This window comes from Scyliorhinus canicula, chromosome 16 (assembly GCF_902713615.1).
Source record: "Scyliorhinus canicula chromosome 16, sScyCan1.1, whole genome shotgun sequence".
In the NCBI taxonomy this organism is placed as follows: Eukaryota; Metazoa; Chordata; class Chondrichthyes; order Carcharhiniformes; family Scyliorhinidae; genus Scyliorhinus; species Scyliorhinus canicula.
Genome location: NC_052161.1, coordinates 69,255,977 through 69,278,763, shown reverse-complemented (window position 1 = coordinate 69,278,763; position 22,787 = coordinate 69,255,977). Strand labels below are relative to the sequence as shown.

Below are 22,787 nucleotides of genomic sequence, written 5' to 3'. Positions count from 1 at the left end.
ACGGCGCGGAAGGAGGTAGGCCTCCTCCAGATCGCAGCCGCGGCCTGGTCCCCTTGGAGGCCCCCCCAGAGTCAGACGCCCCACCCCTCCACCAGGTTGTCCACAGCGGCCGCGGGTCCGATCTCCCGCCGGGTGATACCAAGTTTGAACCACATCAGCGGGATTCAGCAAGGGTTTGGCCCGTCGCCCACGGAAAATCGCCGCGTGGGCCTATTTCAGCGGCTCCGACCCTGCAATCGCGATTGGCGCCGATCGCCGGCCCGGTGGCGTGGCCGGAATTTCCCGCGCCCTTGCCGATTCACCGACCAGTCGCAGACTCGGAGAATCCCAGCCTAGGTTTTAAAAATCTCACCTCATATGTACTGAACACAGCCTTCTCCCAAGTTGGCGCCGGAGCGAGGCGACGCTCTGCGAGCTCTCCCCAACAGATCCACTTTTTACATAACTTATACTCGTTCTAATCTTTAAAGTTTTATTCTAAGACTAATATTATTACTAACCTCTCCCTTTTCATTGTATACCTTGTGTTGCGGAGTTATGTGTTTTCTTTTATTCTCTTTTCTTCCCATGTACTTAATGATCTGTTGAGCTGCTTGCAGAACAATACTTTTCACTGTACCTCGGCATACAAACAAATCCAATCCAATCCAATCCCAATGGACCCCAGCTACCGAAAGAAACCACGGCTGGGATTCTCCATTTTGGGGGCTAAGTCCCACGCCCGCTGGAAAATGAGCGAGAATCACTCCGGATGTTTTCCTCGAATGTCCGGCGTGATTCTCCATTTTCCAGGGGGCTAGCAGGGCCACGTCATGCGTCTCGCGGTTCTAGCTGCCGGCGGGGCCCTGCTGTCCAGACCGCGCGGTCGCACATGTACATGGCGGCCGCAAGTGGGTCTGCACATGTGCACGGCAGCCCACCTCGGCGCGGGCACTGGTGACATGGTGGAGCCACACTGGGCCTGCGCAGAGGAAGGTAGGTCCCCCAAGATCGTGATGGCCTGCCGAACGGTGGTCCCCATTGCGGGCCTGGCCACCGCTGAGGCCCCCCTTGGAGTCAGATTCCCCCTGCCCCCCACCAGGACCGCCACTGCAGCCGTGGGTCCGAGCTCCCGCCGGGTGGTACCAGATGTAAGCCACGATAGCGGGAATTCGGCCGGTCGACCGTGGAGAATCGCTGCTGGGACCTCTTTCAACGGCCTCTGACCGGCGCCACGTCGACGGCGCTTGCAACTGGCGGGTCCGCAGAGAATCGTGGAAGCGATGTCGTGCTGGACTTCCGGCGTGAATGGCTATTCTCTGCCCCTGCGTTGGGCGCGGAGGGTGGGAGAAATCTGCCCCCCATTTTAAAATTATATTTTGGGTTTTTGTAACGTCTCAGCCTACAAGATTTGACTGGCAGCTGTAAATTAAAACAAGTTTCACCATCACTTACGTTAAATATCAAATCATTAGGTAGAATTTAATCATTGACTGGAATGCTTGGAGGTGGAACCAGAAGTGGCTGTGAATCCCGCTCTTGTCCACATCCAGTTGGAATTTGTGCTATTAAATGGCAGCCAACATGAATCGCAGCCAAATTGGTGGAGTTTGTCCGGCGGGAACTGAGGTACGGTGGGCGTCATGGCCAATGGCGGTCACCACAAACTTCAAAAGTGGCACCTTCAGGCATTAGAAGAATATCTGTGAGAGCCTTGGCAGCAGCAGGAGGCCACAGCAGACGGGAGGGGGGTTTGGGTGGCCTACCCTGTTTCTCAAATGACTGCCTCCAAATCCTGGTGGAAGCAGTCACAAAAAGGAGGGACGTTCTGATGACAAGGGATTGGAATAGGAGGTCACCCCACCTCACAAAGAAGACCTGGACCAATGGGGCAGCGGAGATCAGTGACCATCACTTTGTCCAGGGAACCTGGATCCAGTGCCGGAAAAGGTTCAATGACCTACTGCGCTTGGCACGGTTGAGTGCTAAGTGGACATTGTGCCAGATGGGGCATTGAGGAGGGTGGCATCCATGGTTGCGATCTTGTATATGGGTCTCATGTAGTCTCGGATCACACATGTCCCTCGGTGCCCTAAGACTTTTTTTTTAATAAACATTTAATTGAGGTATTTTTGGTATTGTGACAACTACAAAATAAACAATGTACATGAAACTATAAACATAGTGCAAAAGCCGTCTCCCTTCCTTACAGGTCCCACCTTTATTAATCCCCTATCTCAGCTAAACTAACCCTCCCCCACCCTCCTTCTGCTGACGATTAATTTTCTGCGAAGAAGTCGAATGAACGGTTGCCACCTCCAGGCGAACCCTAACAGTGACCCTCTCAAGTCAAACTTGATTTTCTCCAAACAGAGAAAGCTAGCCATGTCCGATAGCCAGGTCTCCGATCTTCGGGGGCTTTGAGTCCCTCCAAGCTAATAGTATCCGTCTCCCGGCTACCAGGGAAGCAAAGGCTAGAACGTCTGCTCTTTCTCCTCCTGGATTCCCGGGTCTTCCGACACTCCGAAAATTGCCACCTCTGGACTCAGTGCCACTCTTGTTTTTAACACCCTGGACATGACATCTGCAAATCCCTGCCAAAATCCCCTAAGCTGTGGACATGGTTCGCTGGTCCTCCCGCAGCATCTTGCACACCTGTCTTCCACCCCAAAGAATCTGTTCATCCGGGCCACTGTCATGTGAGCCCGGTGAACAACCTTAAATTGTACCAGGCTGAGCCTGGCACATGTTGCGGACGCGTTGACTCTACTAAACGCGTCCACCCATAGACCATCCTCTATCTCTCCTCCCAGCTCCTCCTCCCACTTGCGCTTCAGCTCCTCGGTCTGTGTCTCCTCTGACCCCATAAGTTCTTTGTAAATGTCAGAGACGCTCCCTTCTCCTACCCATCCTCTGGAAACTATCCTGTCCTGAATGCCCCTTAGCGGTAGGAGCGGGAAGGTTGACACCTGTTTACGTAGGAAATCCCACACCTGCAGATACCTGAATTCCTTTCCCCTCGCCAACCCAAACTTCTCCTCCAGCGCCCTCATACTCGGAAAGCTCCCCTCTATAATCATGTCTCCCACCCTCTCAATCCCTGCCCTCCGCCATATCCGGAACCCCCCATCCATACTTCCCGAAGCAAACCGGTATTACAGATTGGGGACCAGACCGATGCTCCCTCTGCTCCCACATGTCTCCTCTATTGCCCTCAGACTTTCAGGGCCGCCACCACCGCGGGGCTGGTGGAGTACCATGCCGGCGGGAACGGCAGAGGCGCAGTTACCAATGCCCCCAGACTGGTGGCCTTGCATGAAGCCGCCTCCATATGCTCCCATGCCGACCCCTCCCCACCACCCACTTGCTGATCATGGCTATATTCGCCGCCCAGTAATAGTTACTAAAATTTGGCAGCGCCAGCCCGCCCTCTCCCGACTCCGCTCAAGCATTACCTTCCTTATCCGCGGGGTCTTGCCCGCCCAAACGAAGCCAGTGATCACTTTGTTGACCCGTTTAAAAAAGGACCGCGGAATAAAGATGGGGAGACACTGAAATACAACCAAGAATCTCGGGAGGACCGTCATCTTCACATCTGCACCCTCCCAGCAAGTGACAACGGAAGCTGTCCCATCTCCTAAAATCGTCCTTCATTTGGTCTACTAGTCTGACCAGATTTAATTTATGCAGCCGCTCCCATTCCCGCGCCACTTGAATGCCTAGGTACCTAAAGTTTCCCCCTACTAATCTAAACGGCAGCTCCCCCAATCGCCTCTTCCTGTCCCCTCGTCTGGACTGTAAACATCTCACTTTTCCCCATATTTAGCGTATACCCCGAAAACCGGCCAAATTCCCCTAGAATCCTCATGATTTCTTCCGTCCGCTCTATTGGGTCCGATACATACAGGAGCAGATTATCTGCATAGAGCGAGATTCTGTGCTCCACCTCCACTCTCTCTCTCTCCCCCCCCCCCCCCCCCCCCCCCTCGGACCAGCCCCTTGAGGCTCTCAGAGCAATTGCCAACGGCTCTATAGCTAGTGCGAACAACAGTGGGGAGAGGGGGCTACCCTGTCACGTCCCTTGCTGCGGTCTAAAATAAGCCGATGTTGTCCTATTCTTCCGTAGGCTTGCCACAGGAGCCTGATACAGCAACCTGACCCAGTCAATAAAGCCCTTCCCAAATTCGAACCATCCCAGTACCTCCCACAGATAATCCCATTCTACCCGATCAAAAGCCTTTTCTGCATCCATTGCAATCACTACCTCTACCTCCCTACCTTCCGGGGGCATCATGATCATGTTTAACAACCTTCTTACATTGGCCACCAACTGCCTACTCTTAACAAACCCCATCTGGTCCTCCCCAATAATGTCCGGAACACAATCCTCAATCCTGGAGGACAAAATTTTGGCCAGCAATTTGGCATCCACATTCAACAGGGATATCGGCCTGTAGGACCCACACAGCTCCGGGTTCTTGTCCCGCTTCAGAATCAGCAAAATCGTGACCTGTGACATCGTCGGGGACAGCACCCCTCTTTCCCTTGCCTCATTGAACATCCTCATCAACAACGGCCCCAATATACCCAAGGACTGGGTAGGGGAATTGAGGGCTTTTTCATCTGTGAGGCTTTCAAACCATCTTTAAATATTGTAGATACCCATAATAGGGGCAACTACAGCTGCTGCCTGTCTGTCCTACCAAACACTTCCGGGACAAAGCCCTACTCTTGATTCTATGTTGAAAATCACTTTAACCAGTCCAAAGATGTGCAAGTTAGGTGAATTAGCCATGTTAAATGGCCCTTCGTGTCCAAAATGTTAAGTGGGGTTACTGGGTTATGGGGTGGAGGTGTGGGCTTTTCCAAGAGCCGGTGCAGATTCAGTGGGCCGAATGGTCTCCTTCTGCACTGTGAATTCTATGATTCTAACTCCCTTTGACTGTGAGCAGCCCCCAGCTTCACAGCTGAAGACTATTGCTAATGAGGAATTGGCCTGGTTAGTTGTGAGAACACTTCACAGTCGCAGGTTGTGTTTGCTGCTGCTCCTGTTGGCGGCTGCAGATGCCTGGAGGCTGCTGTTGCTGTTTCCTTCCTTTTTCTGTAGCCGGAAAGAAGGACAGTTTTTTCTAAGGCACCTGGGTCCTAGAACACCGGCCTCAGGGGTAACCATGAGTCCAGAAGGCAATCTGGTTTGAAGCGATAAGACACTATGGGACCTGCTGTACGACATTGTCCCAAATGGGCCACCTGCTAACGCCGTTCAAGAAATGCTTTCGCAGATTGCTGATGTTTTTGTTGCTGGTGTGGTGAGTCATCGTGGATTAAACATGATGGAAGTCAAGGATGTTCAACTGCACCAGTGGCGTATGTGGATGCCAGGATTTGGTTCCGATGAGATTGGGCCATGTGGGAAGCCTGCACAGCTGGGGCTCCTGGACAGAGAATGGCACTGATATGTGGAACAAGTCACACATTGATGGACAGATCATTACTACGACAAGGTTCTGGATATGCTAACACAATCTTTGGCTTGTCCTCCATTTCTGTTGTGGAACCTGCAAGGGTGATACCATGTGTTTGTTTTTGTGAAAATGAGCAGATATTACTTTGTATAGGTACCAATATGGAATGGTGACGTTTCCTTGTTTAATGGTGTGATATGTGGAATGATACATAGTTGATTTTCAGATCTTTCTTAATGTTGACTGTTGAATGAACAAAATATTCTCAAGTAGCTTCTCGTGGGCACATCATCTCAGACGATGATTATTGCATCGCATTTCAATCAATCTTTTAAGCTTGAATAGGTTGCCTAAACTCTAGAAGCATCAACACCATAGAGGCAGCAGCCAACAATCAAACACTTGAGCTGGGCTTTCAGCACTGGGGATATCCTTGTAACCATATGTGTGTGGATCAGAGGTAGGTACCTGAGCACAGTCTCCCTAATGTTTCAGTCTGGGGTCTAGGGGCACCTAATGTGGCCGGGGGTGCAGAGTGACGGTTTCCAGCACAACTGGCTCGGTGGCTAGCACTCTGAGAGAAGGCGGGACGCGAAAGGATTGCGGAGGTTTGTGGGATTTGAGGGCCCTAACTGATTATCAGTCTCCTCTTATTCCTTACAGATATAACAATGTGGCTAATGCTGTCAGTCCCATAGAGGCTGCCCTCGTGGTGCTGTGGCAGCCTTGGCTGGCAGATGCCGGAGAAGCCGGCAGCAGCGTTGATGCAGGCTGGAGGCAGCACCCCGTGTGCAGGGGGCCACTGCGCACCCTGTAGCCCCGGCAGTCCATCGGTTCCCCACATCCAGGGTGCCATTGACAATACCTTTGTGGCTATCAAGGTGCCAGCTATGAACAGAAAGGGCTTTTACTGGATGAGTATTCAGATCTGTGAGGTCACAGATACGCTTTATGCCCAGGCATCAAATTTATCGGTTTTGAGTTGGACGAGGCCCACCAAGATGCCCGGATGCAGGATTCTCCACCATCATCGGGATGCCTGTAGTCCAGCGGCTAATTGATGGCACACATGTCACCTTGCAGCCACTGGGGCATCAGGGAGTGCTCTTCATTAACAGGAAGGGGTTCCACTCCCTGAATGTTCAACTCATGTGCAACCACTACCTCATGCGTGTATGCTTTCCAGGGAGTGTGCATGACAGCTACATCCGGGACAGTCGGAGATCCCCGGCGTCTTCGAGAACCACCCCAGGATGACGGGTTAGCTCTTGGGGGATATGGGGTACCCACTGAGGTCCTGTCTATTGACGCCAGTGTGGATGCCAGAGACCAATGTGGGGACCCAATATAACAACCACATGTACTGTCATTGAGCAGTGCACCGGAATGCTCAATATGCGGTTTTGATACTTGGACCACTCTAGTGGTTCACTAATCCCTGCTTCCTGAAATCCCTGTAATCCCTGCTTCCTGAAATCCACCCACATTTCCCTTCTTTCTACCCAATCCCCCCTCCCACCAGTCCCTCCTTCCCCCAATCCCTCTACTCTCCACCAAACCCTCCCCCCATTTCCTTCCTTGCCACCTATTTCCCTCGCCATTCCCGACCTTCCCATACCATCCACACTCCCCTGCCCCCGCCGCAACTACCCTGTTCCACCCTTCAACAATCGGTGATGGGCCTATGTCGGCATTGCCAGCAGATCAATACACAATGCTTGAGAGTGATGATAACTTGTTATGAGGTGCTTCTCAGTTTATGCAAAGTCTGACTCCTATTTTTCTGCTGACATCGCGCTCACACCCATCCTCTGAACATGGTCTGCACCGCGGACGTTTGATCTTGGACCACTGTGGCCGGGAGACGGAGGGTGGAGGGAGCGGAGGGCAACAGGAGGTTGGGGTGCAGGCCAGCCCACTGTGACGATTAATGTGACAAAGGCTTCACATGCATCAGGTGTAAGATGTTTTAATTGTGAACATTTGACATTTCCATTCCCCTTACCTACAGATGCAGCCTCCACCCTCGCTGTGCCCAATCAGTGATTCTGTCTCTTGATCTTTCGAGGTCTGAAGTTTGCACTTCAGAAGTGGAGGCAGCCGGCTGTGTTCCTCACCCTGCGGCCTTTGATGCATTTGGTGGACGTCCTCTGGAGGGCCTGGAGACGAGGGGGCTGACTTAACAGTGTCACTGGCATCACCGTGCCACTCTGTTCTGCCCACTGCCCTTGAGATGCGACTGTCAGAAGGGGGGATTCAAAAGAACTGGAGACCGCCGTCATCTCCTTAGTGGTAGGCCTGGGTCGGCCTCCAGTCCTTGCTCCTTATTGACAATGCCTGTAGGGCCTTCGGGGTCTCCATGGGATGGAGGAGCAGCTGGAGTGAACTGCAGAGGCATCTGAGTCTTCTGGCTCTGCCAGTCCTGGTGGCTCCCCATTGTCTTAACCATAGCGCCGACACCTTCAAGGATGCTCCTCAGTGACTGGGCCATGCTCTGCAATGCCTACCTGTGTCTGGGACATGTCCGTCAGTGACTGGGACATGATGTTGAGACCCTCAGCCAAGGTTGTCACAGACTGAGCCATGTCTTGGGCCCCACCACTCGATGCAGACGTCGTGCTTCAGGCTTTCCACTGCGGTCGCCACCCTAGCAGTATTGGCCTCGGTGCAACTCAATGTAGGCATCATCTCCTGCGCCCAAAGCCTTTTGGGCTCCTTCAATCGGCTATGCACTCGTCGGAAGGTCGCTGCCATCCCTTCCTGAGTGTCAGGCTGTGTCCCATCATTTTCATCAGCCCTAGGAGAACCTTGTCCAGAGGCATGGCATCTGACTGGGACCCAGCTGAGTCCTGGGATCCAGCATAGCTCCAACTGCTGACACCCTTAGATGTTCCTGCTTCCACATGATGTGCATTAGCAACTTTATGGCCACTAATGTCGCTCACAGTGGTGTGTGTCTCTGTGCTGGTGGCAGGTGGGGGATTGTAGCTGTGACGCCTTTATGGTGGTCTCCTCGGAGCTCCCCTTTGAGGTGGTCTCTTGGGTGGCAGGGGTGGGGGGAACGACTCCTGTTTCCTCGCCCCATCAGATGGAGATCTTGTGAGAAAATGGACATGTGGTCTGTGAGGGGGAAAGATAATTTTGTCTGACATGAACAACTCATTTCAGGCAGGTCATCTGGGTGAAGGTACAGTGGATCCTCACCTTATCAGTGCAGGCCAACCTCGCTGTTGTGACTGCTCTCCCCTCAGCCAACCCCACGATTTCCAGGGCCCGTTCCTCGTAGGGGGTGAGAACTCGAATCTCTGGTAACCAAGCACTAAGTGTGTTCCGATCACTCAAGCGTGTGATTGCACTGCAATGACCTCTTTGATGTAGTCAATGTTGGTAAACATTGGGGTTTCACCAATTAGGCCACTGAACCATGAAGGGAGATGAATAAATCAAACTTGCAGATGGCTTGTAGAAGCTATCAATCGTAGAGCACAACTGGAAAGCTATGAATGGCTTGCAGCTAATGGATCTGTGGGATCCAGACAGTTCTCTGCTGCTCTCCTTCCAGTAATGGATACGTGGAACTTCAAGGTTAGTACTACACCTTTACAGCTGTAATTCCTCTCACTGTCCCTGTCTATACTGCTCTCTAGCTTCTGGGAGAGGTCATTGTGGGGGGGGAAAGGTCTGCGTGGGGGATGTCCCTTTAGGCAGAGGGGGTCCTTGTTTGGGGGGGGTGGGGTCTCCCTATTACAGGAGTCCCTGGGGGTCTCTCTATTTAGTGGTCCCTGTGGGGGGGGGGGGCGGGTCTTCCTTTTACAGGGGTCCCTGGAAGGTGTCCCTCTATTACAGGGGTCCCTGGGGGGAGAGGTGGGCAGGCAGTGCATTGTAGGGGGATGGTCCTTGGTTGGGCTCCTTGAGGGAGTTACCCCCTTAGCCCAACGCGAGGCCCACCACACCAGCACCATGCTGGTAGAGACTGCAAGTGATCCGTGCCCATGTGACTCCCAGACACGGAGACAAGAGAAACACGGAGGGCTGGAGGATAGGGTGCCGGGCCCGCTAAACGGATGCAATTGGGTCATAAGGATCTATTTGCATGAATTTACGCGCTCCCGCTGGCGCACGGTCGTGGATCTCAACCTTGCCGCCAATGGGGAGTCGGAGCATCACGCTCAGGTCGGCGCCCGTCGTTGATCCCGATTTTGACCCAACACCCGATTCTCCATCCCATCGAGGAACGCGAGAATCCTACCTAAGTGTGGGCTAGTCCAGTGAAAAACTCCCCAGGGCCCAACAAAGTGACTGAGGGCAGGATTCTCTGGCCGCGCCCACCCGAAGCCCTGAAATTCCCACCCGATGTCAGTGGACACTGTGGCGATCTTGCAGCGGGCAGCTCGGAGGAATCCAGCCATAAGTGTGGTTAGATAGTGGTGGGGGACTAGCCGACAGAGCCGGGGAGAAACTCCTAGCAAAAGACGCCACAAAAAATGCTTGGAAACTTATCCGTTAGATTACACCCAAAGTTGCTGGGCCACTGTTCAATTTGCACCACACACAAATCTCCAACTTTGTCTTACTGCGAACCCAGTGAACTCTCTTTGAAATTGGCAAGAACTTATTTTCAAAATGTTAATGCATGCTCAATTTGATTGTTTTGGAATGAGGGAGCGCTGTTCGATGTAAAGGAAGCATGGCCAAATTTTAGTGGACACAAATCAGTTACTTGTCAGTGGAGTTGAAGACTACCATTCGCAAAGCCCATGGAAGTATGTTCAGGGGCCTCGAGCTACATGACCCCCATCAATGACGTCTGGACTCTGGTGAAACCTTCCATCTGAAAAAATATAGCCCATTATGCTGTGCTTGCTCATGAGGAAGGTTATGAGATTGTTTGCCCTAGTGAACAACTCATCAGTAATTTACTTTGATTTAGCAGAGTGACCGATATCCCAGACAGTTTGGTGTGAGCCAGATGCTAAACGCGTTGTGGTGTTGAGACCTTATTAGACACTGGCAATGTAACCCCCCATGGTGGGGATTAGCTGTAGTTCATATATTTAGGACTCACCTCACCTCTCATCACATTTGTATAAACATAAGAACAGGAGTTGGCTATTCAGTCCCTCAAGCCAAACCCACCATTAAATTAGATCATGCCTGAAGAGTCTTTACTGCATATCACTAGTAGCCGATACTGAATAAAATTCCATTGATCTTGGTTTTGCAAGCTCCAATTGTCACTCAATATCTCCAACCACTTCGGGAAGAGAGTTCCATATTTCCATTCCTTTTTGTGTGAAAAAATACTTCCTGATTTCCTTCCTGAAGACCAGGCATCCCATTCTTGATCCTCACAACCCCCATCACCCCCACCCGTGGAAAACAGTTTCTCCTTATCCATCCTATTAAATCCTTTTAACAATTCAAATACCTCAACTAGATCACTCCTCAATCCCCTATGCTCAAGGGAATACAAAACATTACAAACAATATAGTCAATGGGACGAGCCTTGCTATCATTCTGGTGAATGAATTTAAGGCACCTTCCTTTAACATTCCAAGAATCACGTGTACCTGACTATGGATTTGGTGCTTCTATCACCTATATTGCAGCATGATGTGCCCTCCGTTCCTCCTTTCATCCCACAAGCAATGTAAATGTAAAGGAAATACCATTTAAAATGTATAATTGCAGCGACCACAAAATGTGGCAATCAAAATGTTTGAGTAAAGATCTAAAAAAAATTAAGTGAAAATAATAGTCAGCACAAAGCCAAATATAAATTCCAATTTAATATTTTTCTCAAAACATATCCCATTCCTCCTTTTGAATACTGACACCCTGCCGACCCCCAAATATGTCTTGACCATCCCCCTTACAGCCCCCCCTCTCTGAATGAGCAGATTCGACACACAGCACATTAAACTGAAACATGCGAATACTGAAAATATATTTACATATTAAACAGAAGTTCTTGCCCGCTTTCACTGAGAACTCTTTAGGTCTGCCATTTGATCCAAGTGGCACTCCAGGCACAGTGCACAATGAACAATGGTCCTGGAACACTAACTCCCTCCACCCATTGTACTCTGGCACTGCCAAAGATAGCAACTGGAACATTTACCCTAACATTTATTGCTTCTGATTGCTTTGCATTTCAGAGCTAAATTAATAGTATTTTCTTGAATCTTAAAGTGTCAGCCTAGCACTCTCATCTCTCAGAAAGACAGCTGTGGCCTCGAGTCCCACACCAGACACTTGAGCGCATTAGCTGGGCTGGCATACCAGTAAATCCAGTACTGCATTGACGCCATCCTTCAGATAAATGTTAATCCCGGGTGGATGTAAAAGATTATTTAAAGAGTCATCGGACTCGAAATGTTTGCTCTTTTTTCTCCCTACAGATGCTGCCAGACCTGCTGAGATTTTCCAGTATTTTCTCTTTCGATTCTGTAACACTATTTGAGGAGCAGAGGAATTCTCTATTTATTGGCCTATATCCGTCCTTCAACAAAATCACTCAAAAAATTTGAACAGAATCTCAACATATGTGAGAAGATACACACTAGTTTATTTCACTATGAGCAATGTTTTGCTGCCGGTGCATTTGTAGGCAGAGGCTGAGGGTGGTGGGGGGGGGGGGGGGGGGGGGGGGTGTTGAAATTCACTGGACAGCACACTCACAGCCCACTGCCTTGCCCAACATCCCATAATGGGATGAGACAAGCAAGGCCTAAGTTGGCTTACCTGCCTCCCAATTGAATCCCTTAAACGGTGAATAATTAGCTCCTTTTTCTTTTCATGATATATGGGCGTCACAGGTAAGGCCTGCATTTGTTGGCCCTCTCTAATTGCCCTTCAACTGAGTGGCTTGCGCGACCATTTCAGATGGCAGTTAAAAGTCAACCAATCATCTGTGGGCTTGGAGTGACGTGAAGGCCAGACCAGGTAAAGATGGCAGATTTCCTTCTTTAAAGGATTTATTACAACAGTCAACAATAGCATCATGGTCACTGTTGGTAAGGCTAGCTTTTAATTACAGATTTAATTAATTTATTTTAAATTCCATCAACTGGCCTGGTGAGATTTGAACCAATGTCTCTTGACCAGTGGCATATACCACTGTCCCCCTGAGGGATGTTCCCTGCTCCCTGTGTGTGCTCCGACCCACCCTGGCCATTGGCACCCACCCTGCTACCCCTCTTGTTTTTGTTTATTTGTTCAAGGGACGTGCGCAGGGACGTAGATCAGACCAGGTAAGGATGGCAATTTCCTTCCCTCAAGGGCATTTGTGAGCCAGATGTTTTTTTATGACAATCAGCAATGGTTTAGAATGGTTTCATGGTCATCATTAGACTTTTAATTACAGATTTTTATTGAATTCAAATTTCACCATCTGCAGTGGCCCCCAGAGCCTTGCCCTGAGTTTCTAGTTTACTAATCCAGTGAAAATACCACTACGCCACCACCTCCCTATGGGCTCACCTCCCCCCCCCCGCTTCTTGTCTCCTAACCCTAACTCTGCATTTTATCCTACTTCCTTCTACTCCATTCACCTCAGCAGCACTCTCCCTGCAGACATAGTCTGACAATCACCCATGACAATCAGACCACTGAATCACCCTCTCAGCCCGCCTGTCATCCCTAATTGGACGATGATCCTGAAGGCACCCTCTTAATTGGATGCCTCAGAATGTTGGATCGACAGTCCCATTATTGCTGTGACCTAAAAATGGTCCTGAAGGCTGAAATAAAACTATTTCGGGAAAATTTAGCTTGTTATTGCTGAAACAAAATTGCATCATGAATGTGTGTTGTGGGCCGCGTTGTTCATGCATAAACTAGTAGGAAGTGAAGAATAAGAGTATTGTCCAGAGTCCACTGCTCCCATTTACATCTCATCACTGTGACCAGAATTGTAAGAACATGCTTGTTCCATGATTGTTTCCAACCAATGTTTTTTTCAGAATAAAAGATAGGAACCAGTGATAACTGAATGCAGCCACTGAATTGCTGCAAACAGAGACAGATATAATTGGAAGATGGATGAATAAACAGGGTGTTATATTCAATGCTGAAAAGACTAATTTAGTACTTCTGTTTAAAAAAATTAACTATGATGTTAGCTACCCACCTCTACTCTATTAAATTTCAAATATTCATCTTCCTACTTGACTTATCACATCTAATTTACATGGGTCAAACAAGTGACAGATGTACTGTAAAAGCTGGTAGAAACTGGGACTTTCCCAGAAGCTCAGTTTTACTTGTTTGTCATGATGTGGAGATGCAGTCATTGGACTGGGGTGGCACAATAAGAAGTCTTACAACACCATGTGGCATTACATTCACCACCCCCCCCCCCCCCCCCACCCCCAAACCATCTGGCCTGGGCTTGCGAAATCCTACCAACTATCCTGGCTTCAGACAATTCACACCTTTTTAACCTGGGATTACCCCTCTCTCCAGTTGCTCCGTCTGGGCATGTTAAGACTTAATTACCTGCAAAGTCTCGTAATTCAAAGTATCGTCTTGCATCATTGACTTTGTCTATATATGTGTTTCTGGAACCCTCTTCATTCACCTGAGGAATGAGCTGTGCTCCGAAAGCTAGTGATTCGAAACAAACCTGTTGGACTTTAATCTCGTGCTGTAAGACTTACTTGTTTTAGTGTCACTGTTCGTTATTTTCTTTCAGGTCAAATGACAAACTGAGGTCCAGTCTGCTTCCTGTAGTGGATGCAAAAGATCACATGACTTTTTCTGAAGCACTCTTAGTGCTGTGGCTAATTAGAAGCTCCCTGCATCTCCATCATGCTACAGACTGTACTTCTGAGGGGCAGAATGTGGATGAAGATAAAGAAGGAACCACGAATGGAACCTTTGGAGACTGCAGAGGTAATGGTGCAAAGGCAGCCATTCCTGAAGAGGCACTAGATGTGCTCTGTCAGATGCTTCACTATCCCCCTTCCAATCAAGATTCACATTCAATACCTCAGACGCTGACTAATCTGCTGAACACAAGTTGGTTTAACAGGATGAAATGTAGCTCTTTCTTTGATGGGAAAATAGCTGAAGACTTTTGAGGATTTAGGTGTTCTGCGTGCCAGGAAACAAGATTCTTCATTAATGATACCACAGCTCCCATCCCAGGTACAATATTTTAGAAATGTGCCATTTAAGAAGCAAAATGCCATTTGACTGAATGCGAGGGAATACCAGACTTCCACACAAACCACATAGAATCATATAATTTACAGTGCAAAAGGAGGCCATTCAGCCCATCGAGTCTGCACCGGCCCTTGGAAAGAGCACTCTACCTAAGCACACACCTCCATCCTATCCCCGTAACTCCACCCAATCCAACATTTTTTGGACACGAAGGTCAATTTACTATGGACATCTTTGGACTGTTGGAGGAAACCGGAGCACTCGGAGGAAAGCCACGCAGACACAGGGAGAAAGTGCAAACTCCGCACAGACAGTAACCCAAGTCGGGAATCGAACCTGGGACCCGGGAGTTGTAAAGCTACTGTGCCCCCCCTAACATGTGCCCCCTTATTCTAGTCATCCTCAAAGGTAGTGATTCTATGCTGCACTGATGTTACTTTTTCAGAACCTTTCAAAGCAATCAGCAGTCTCCTAGTAAACTCCTGACTTACTGCCTGCCATATCAGCCTCACAGCAACTTTGCAACAGTAAACCACAAACACATTTTTGTACTGCTGAGTTGACTTGGGACACATTGACTGTGTTCACACATTCATCAAACTGCCAACCAATAAAGTGAAATTCTCCAGCAGCATAAAGTCTGCCATTGTGTGTACGATATATGCACTAACCACCAGCATAACATCCAACAATTCAGGACTACTTTGGGGATTCACAAAAAAGACAACACACTAATGTTTACCGACAGGACAGGATATTGGAATCTGAGTTACTTTTAATAAACGGATGGTATTTTTGCCATTTCTGCTGGAAATTTTCACTTTATTGATCGGCAGTTTGATATTAAAATATTGAAGCTGCACCTCCATGTTGAAACTCCAAAGTCATACACCCCAGACGTACTGTTGACGTGTCAGAGACTAACAGTAAAGTGAGCAATCACAATGATGCATATCATCTAGATCAGGGGTGGGCAAACTTTTCCGTGCAAGGGCCACATTCAGAAATTCACAATTTTAAAGGGCCGCATAGTATATTAAGTAAAATAATTACTTCACCCGGTTATGATTCTGGGCGCCTCATATAGAACATAGAACAGTACAGCACAAAACAGGCCCTTCGGCCCTCGATGTTGTGCCGAGCAATGATTACCCTACTCAAGTCAACGTATCCACCCTATACCAGTAACCCAACAGCCCCCCCCCCCCCCCCCCCCCATTGACCTTAAAAAAAAATTTTTTTTTAAAAAGAACTTTAAAAAAAAAAAATTTTTTATTTTTTTTTAATGACTTGGCGGGCCGCATGCGGACCACGGGCCGTAGTTTGCCCACCCCTGATCTAGATGATGCAGTCTAGATTTCCCAATCAATTTCCAAAATGATAATTGATTGTCACTGACACATGTTCCACTTAGAATGAAAGATGAGGTGCTCACAGATATCATTCTCCTATTCTGAGACTGCACCACCCAGAAAACCTAAAATTGAGAGGATAGACTAAATATTTAAGAGGAGGCCATAAAAAACATGTAATGCAAAAAAAAGAACAATTACAAAAAGTCTGAACTATCAAAAATAATTTTCAGGCCATATTTTGATTTGAGGTTAAAATAGGATTGCATTTAGCATGACGTTTAGATCATCTGATCTTCCTCAGTTTATGAGATGTTATCATGAGGAATTGTGGTAACCTCGCCACCCTTTTTATCAATAGGACAGATCAGCAAAAGATTCTGGTCAGCTGGATCATCCATCTTTTCCAAATAGACAGCCGACTGGAGTGCATTCAGAGTGTGAATGCACTAAGTAATTTAGCATTCCCCATTCAAACTTTGCTTTAGTCTCTTATTCTATTAGCTCTTATTTTTCCTCCTCAAAAGTCTATTCCTAATCTGGAAGCCCCGTTGCAGGGCTATAGAGAGAAGACAGAATGGTGGAATGAGTTTTGGATTGCTCCAGCAACAGAACAATGCAGAAAAAAAGTGCAATTTAGCATGGCCTATCTACCTAACCTGCACATCTTTGGACTGTGGGAGGATACCGGAGCACCATGAGGAAACCCACGCAGACAAAGGGCGAACATACAGACTCCACACAGACCCAAGCCAGGAATTGAACCTGGGACCCTGGAGCTGTGAAGCAACTGAGCTAACCACTGTGCTACCGTGCTGCCCCAATTTATTGCAATGACCTCTGCAGCTAGCTTCTCCTGATTCATGTTGCCCAGGAAAGCAAATGGTTTTACTGCAGGTGATGAAGCTGGGCAGAAACAGCAACAGTGCCATTTGAAATTGGATGTCAGAACACCATCTAACCTTAGACACACAAGGTTAGCTAGGGTCACTTCATCCACTGGATGTAACTTGATAAGAGTCTTACATCCACGGCAGCTGATTTTTTTTCTCAGATCATTCCACTACCTGCTAAGACCATCCTCCTTTGAACATTTTATTCTGTATTTAAATAATGGTCAATTGCTGCACACATTGCGATGCTTTTAGTTTGAGAGCTTTCTTGCAGTGTGTAAAATAAAATTGCATTAACCTCTGTGGCACAAGTTCACGATGACTTAATTGAATATAATCTTCTCACTGGAACAAGCTCACAAACAATTCTTTTTCTGAGTGATTTTGGATATGTGTCATATTTTGCAAGTCTGAGCATCAAGTTTAACTTAAATTAATTTGCACCTCGTTTCAATATTGTATCTTGAGTTTTGACCATTCTCATACTTCAAGGCAACAAACATGCATTTCAATATGAATGTCGACACTTCAATTTTTTTTGTTATATACCGAATGCAAATCTCCAAAGTCAAGCATTAGCGTTCTCATTTACTGAGTTTAAGGTGGTTTGTCTGCAATTGGGACACTCCTTGGTAATGTGCAGCTTAGTTTGTGTCTTCATCATCATAATATTAATAATCATCTTTATTAGTGTCACAAATAGGCTTACATTAACACTGCAATGAAGTTACCATGAAAAGTCCCTAGTTGCCACATTCCGGTGCCTGTTTGGGTACACAGAGGGAGAATTCAGAATGTCCAATTCACCTAACGAGTACGTCTGTCGGGACTTGTGGGAGGAAACCGGAGCACCCGGAGGAAAGCCACGCAGACACAGGGAGAACGGGCAGACTCCACACGGCCAGTGACCCAACCCGGAAATCGAACCCAGGTGCCTGGCACTGTGAAGCAACAGTACTAACCACTGTGCCACAGTGTCTAAGGGGTTTGAACTGAGGACTGAGTGGTGGATGTCGGCTGCACAGGGTCCCTGGCCTGTCCTAAACCTATTTAGTAGGGACCATGCTCGCCTGGGTAATTCAAAGCCTGCCAGTCGACAGATGGGGTTTGCCACAAGGAAATTGTTAGTCACTTCCTGTGTTTCTCATTCCTTAATCCAAAGGTTGTCCGCTCGTAGGAAGGCTTAGGAAGGTTTCTCCATATGGGGCACCAAGATGGAAGGTGGATTGGACAGATCATCATGGAGTGGTAAGTGAGGTGTAGCAAGGATGCTTTCAACCAACTTGTGGGTTTTTGTCAGATGGCACAGATGTAAATTGGACTGATGTTTGTGAGGACTGATGTGTTGGGTATGCTGGGTCTGCGAGGACTGCGTTTACCATAGCAGTGAGAGAGACAGGCTTCCAACACTCAGAGAAATGCAACTCTATTTTATTGAACTCTTAACTATAATACATGCTTTAACTGTGGGTTGACACTATGCTGACTTGACTGGAGACCTGAGGCTAACCTGACCAGACTATCTTACTACCACATGGTGGATGTTCTAGTTGTTGCTCACGGGCTCTGACTGTCTCAGAGGCTGGATCCCAAGAGAGCGGGAAAACTAGTGCCCTCTAGCTTTATAGTGGCCGTGTCCTGTCTGGTGATTGGCTGTTGTGTTCTGTGTGTTCATTGGTCATCCTGTGTGTCAATCACTGTCTGTGCACCATCATATACTTGTGTGTATATTATGACAAGGACAGGATGCCAAAAGTGGGGTGTCAAGCACTTAACTAGGTGAAGTGAAAGAAAATCATGGATAGTCCATGAATTGGTGACGTGTGTCGTTTATACCACTGTTTTAAACCAATTTCTGTAAACCAATTAGCAATTCATTTTCTTCTAAGATTTAGAGTTGTAGGTTATGAACAATTATTCTTCATTTTTCTAATTTCTATTAAAGTTTCTATCACAGAAACAGCACGGTAGCACAGTGGTTAGACTAATGGGGAGGTAATTGGCAGGTTTGGATTTGTCCTGGTTTTTGTCTTCAGGGCATACCTGTGCAATTTTCCACATTGCCTGGCAGGTGACAGCGTTGTAGCTGTACTGGAACAGTCTGGCTAGGTCTTCAGTATTATTGTCAGGATATTGCAATATCCAGTCCTACGGTTTCCTCCCACAGGTTAGATGGGGTTACAGGGTTTTGAGTATAGGGCGGGGGAGTGGGCCTAGGTAGCATGCTGTTTCAGCAGGCTGGTGTAGACATGATGGGCCGAATGGCCTACTCCTGCACAGTAGAGATTCTATAGTTCTTTTCTATGGAGTCTGCACCAACCCTCTGAAGGAGCACCTTTATAGGCCCACTCCCCACCCTATCCCTGTAACCCTACCTAATTTTTGGACACTAAGGGGCAATTTAACATGGCTAACCTTCCTAACCTGCACATCTTTGGGCAGTGGGAGGAAACCGGAGCACCCAGAGGAAATCCATGCACACACAGGGAGAACCTGCAATTTTCCCACAGTCACCCGAGGTTGGAATTGAACCCGGGCCCAGGCGCTGTGAGGCAGCAGTGCGAACCACTGTGCCGCCCGACTTTAAATGTCTCCTCACCAAAAGCTTGGTGGCAATACACACTGTAGTCAGACATGGGTTTGTTCTATATTTCAACAGGAAATCAGCTAGCCACTGTTTCATACGGAGTTTCAACATTCATGCAGCACTTGTTTTTTCAGTGCGTCTTTCACGATATAAACGGATCTTTCAGCTGCTCCATGTGATGCCAGATGGTGAGGAGGAGGGAGGGTATGTTTGATATCATTTTGCTTCTTGAAATTTTGGAACAGAGCAGAATAAGAGCGAGGGCTGTTACCTGCGACTAGTTCCTCTGGTAAATCCTGTCAAGTAAAAAAAGATCATAATTTGTTAATTGTTCATTCAGCATTGGTATTTTGACCCATGTGCTTTGCTTCCATCCACTGAGTGGCCATCACTTAGCTCCAAGAAATTGTCTATTCCCTTTTCACAAAAGTGTACATGAATCCTTCAAAAGCATCAACTCGACCATGATGGCAAAAGGTTTACAGCAGCTTATTTCTACAATTTTGCCAGATGGTAGATTTGCCAACCAATGATTCTAGGTCCCTGTCTAGACTGGGCCAGGAAGGAAGACCTCGTGCAATGGATTTCTTACTGACTATTCCTGTATGGTCAGAATGGAGTTTTTTTTAACCAGAATCCCCTCTCCAAGAACTATGCACCACCCCTCTGGGCAGTCACTTTATACAGCTCTGCTCACGTGATAACTCAGTCAAATGATGGTGGAATGGTTTCACTTCCTCACCTGTTCACTGGTCAAGTGGTGTCCATCCATTCGCTATCTGTTCATAGAGTCTTTTCAGTACATCCTTTCTGAGGTTCAAATGCAATTTCACTTGCAATGATTGGAAAGTCATCATCTACTATTCCTACTGTGAGATGTGTACAATTCGCCATTGCATCCTCGATGCTGTCATCATCGGTATTTTAGACTTTAGCCCAAGAATAGTGTTATGATCAACCACCGTTAATATTTAAAAAGAAACCCAAATGTCTAATTTTGACCAGTAGAACCACAGCACTTTTTTTAAACAAAAAACATCATTGCAGGCTTGTCCAATCTTTTCACTTGGGAGGGGCCACATTTCCATTTTCATCTCACTCAAAGGGCCGATGAGAACATTTCAGAAAGATTTGGCACAACCTTAAATGTGAATTTCAAAATTAAGATGAGGTATGAAGAAAAAGAGCAACTTTCCAAGCAAAAATAAAGCAACTTCAAAGAAATAAATTGATAATTAAAGAGTAATTAATAAAGTGTGAGAAGGACATAATCTATTTGTCTAGCTCACTCCTGATCTCTTGATGTTCACTCACCCTCACCCACCATGTGAGTGGATGTGATTGTATCTTGGTGTGTGGGGATGAGGGTGAGTGGGAATTCAAAGACTGCGAGTGAGCCAGATACATGCACATACATTCCCTCACTCTTTCCCCCACACTCCCTCACTCTTTCCCCCACACTCCCCCCTTCCCACTTACTAAATCACCCTCACCCATACACTCCCATACACAATCGCATTCTTCTCTCCCACACTCCTAGACAACGAGTCTTGTCATTCACACCTGACCTGGCCTAGCAGCGAGTCTCTCCTTCACCCACTCAGGATGACCCAGCCCATCATGGAGCAAGTTTCTCTTTTGTCCGCCCAGCATGGAACGAGTCTGTCCTTCCCCATCCTGACCCAGCAATGTGTATCTCCTACACCCACCTGGCTTGGTCCAGTCTGGAGCAAGTCTCTCCTTCCTTCATTCATGAGCCTATCAGCAGAAAACAGGGGCGTGGAGCAGCAGTTTCTTTAAGAATCTTCCACTGCACTGTATTGGATGGTGAAACTTTTGATTCTAAAGATGATTCAAAGTGCTTTTGTTTCTATCTGCGTGCAGTTGCATTCACTGTTGGCAAATGTACACAGTGCAAATGCTATGCATATCTCCTGACCAAATTCATGATATGACTAATCACTGCTCCAATTGCGTCATTTGCAGTGAATAAGTCGTGCATCGCTAATCAAGCTTCTTTGGAAGAATTTTGTTGTGTTTTGATCATTCCAATTTTCATCATTCTTCAACAATTCTTGGAGCTAACATTATTGCAAGCTGAGGTAGAAATCACGAACAGTATTGTGGTGAGCCACGTATGGCTACGTAAGGCTGTTGTATATATGTTCACTATTGTTCTACTGTTCTAGTACTATCATTCAATCCACTGTTGTATATACTTACTGTTATTGCTGTTCTGTTATTGGTGTTGCTGTTGTGCTGTTGGAATGTTGTTATTAGTGCTGCTGTTGGCTCCGCCTGTGGCTCCGCCCCTCTGAGGAGGTATAAAGCCTGTCGATCTGGGGCAGTCTTGCAGTGTGGGAGGAGCTACAGGTTGGCGCACTTTTAGTCTATTAAAGCATCGGTTCACTACTACTCAGCGTCTCGACTGAATTGATGTCCATCAATTTAATAGACTAAAAGTTTTTTTGATAATGGATGCTGCCCTCAAACCGGAACGCTTCGAACTGGACCCACAGGCCGCTGAAGTGTCGGCTATCTTTGAGCATTGGCTCAGTTGCTTCGTGGCCTACCTCGACTGCTGTGGTTTCCCTGGCACTCAAACAGCATCTCCTTAACGCCCGGGTGAGCCACAGGATCTTCCAGTTAATCAGGGACACCACCTCGTGTACAGAGGCTGTAGACGTACTCGAGGGACAGTTTGTGAGGCCGGTCAACGAGGTCCTCGTTCGACACCTCCTGACCATGCGGCGTCAGTGCCAGGGTGAGTCGCTCGCAGAATATTTTCGTGAATTGAGGGTGCTCGCCCACAGTTGTAACTGCCGGGCGGTCTCTGCATTGGAGCATTCGGAGCTAATGATTCGGGACACCTATGTGCCTGGAGTCCGGTCCAGCTATATCCGGCAGCGCCTCCTCGAAAAAGGGGCTCTCGACCTCGATGCGACAGTGAAGCTGGCTACCTCATTGGAAGTGGCTTTCCAGAGCCTCGAAGCCTTCCCTCCGACCACGCGGCATCCTTGGGGACGTCAGAGGCGAAGCCATTACCCAACCCAGGCGTACCTCACTCCTGCGCCACGCGGCTGCCGGCCAGCTCCGGAGGACCTTGCTATTATTTCTGCGGCAAGGCCCGCATCCCCGGCAGCGCTGCCCAGCACGCAGCGCTACGTGTAATGAGTGTGGCAAGAAAGGTCATTTTGCGAAGGTATGTCTGAGTCGCTCTAAAGCCCCAAAATCAAAAGCCTGTCAGGGCCGGCCTGAGGCTCACAGACCTCGCAATGTGGCATTGTGCCTGCCGGGACCGCCCCCCATCCGACACATCATAGGATTGGATTTGTTTATTGT

General features: G+C 47.9%; 1 long non-coding RNA gene across 2 annotated transcripts in view; it reads left to right on the top strand.

Annotated features, from left to right (window-relative positions):
- LOC119979570 overlaps positions 1-22,787 on the top strand; it is a 65,676-nt gene that overhangs the window by 22,865 nt on the left and 20,024 nt on the right. Inside the window, exons 2-3 of one of the 2 annotated variants that reach the window (XR_005463754.1) lie at positions 14,141-14,595; positions 18,021-18,106. This is a non-coding gene — a long non-coding RNA (uncharacterized LOC119979570). The remainder of the gene's footprint in view (positions 1-14,140; positions 14,596-18,020; positions 18,107-22,787) is intronic. The other variant, XR_005463755.1, reaches the window with a different exon arrangement.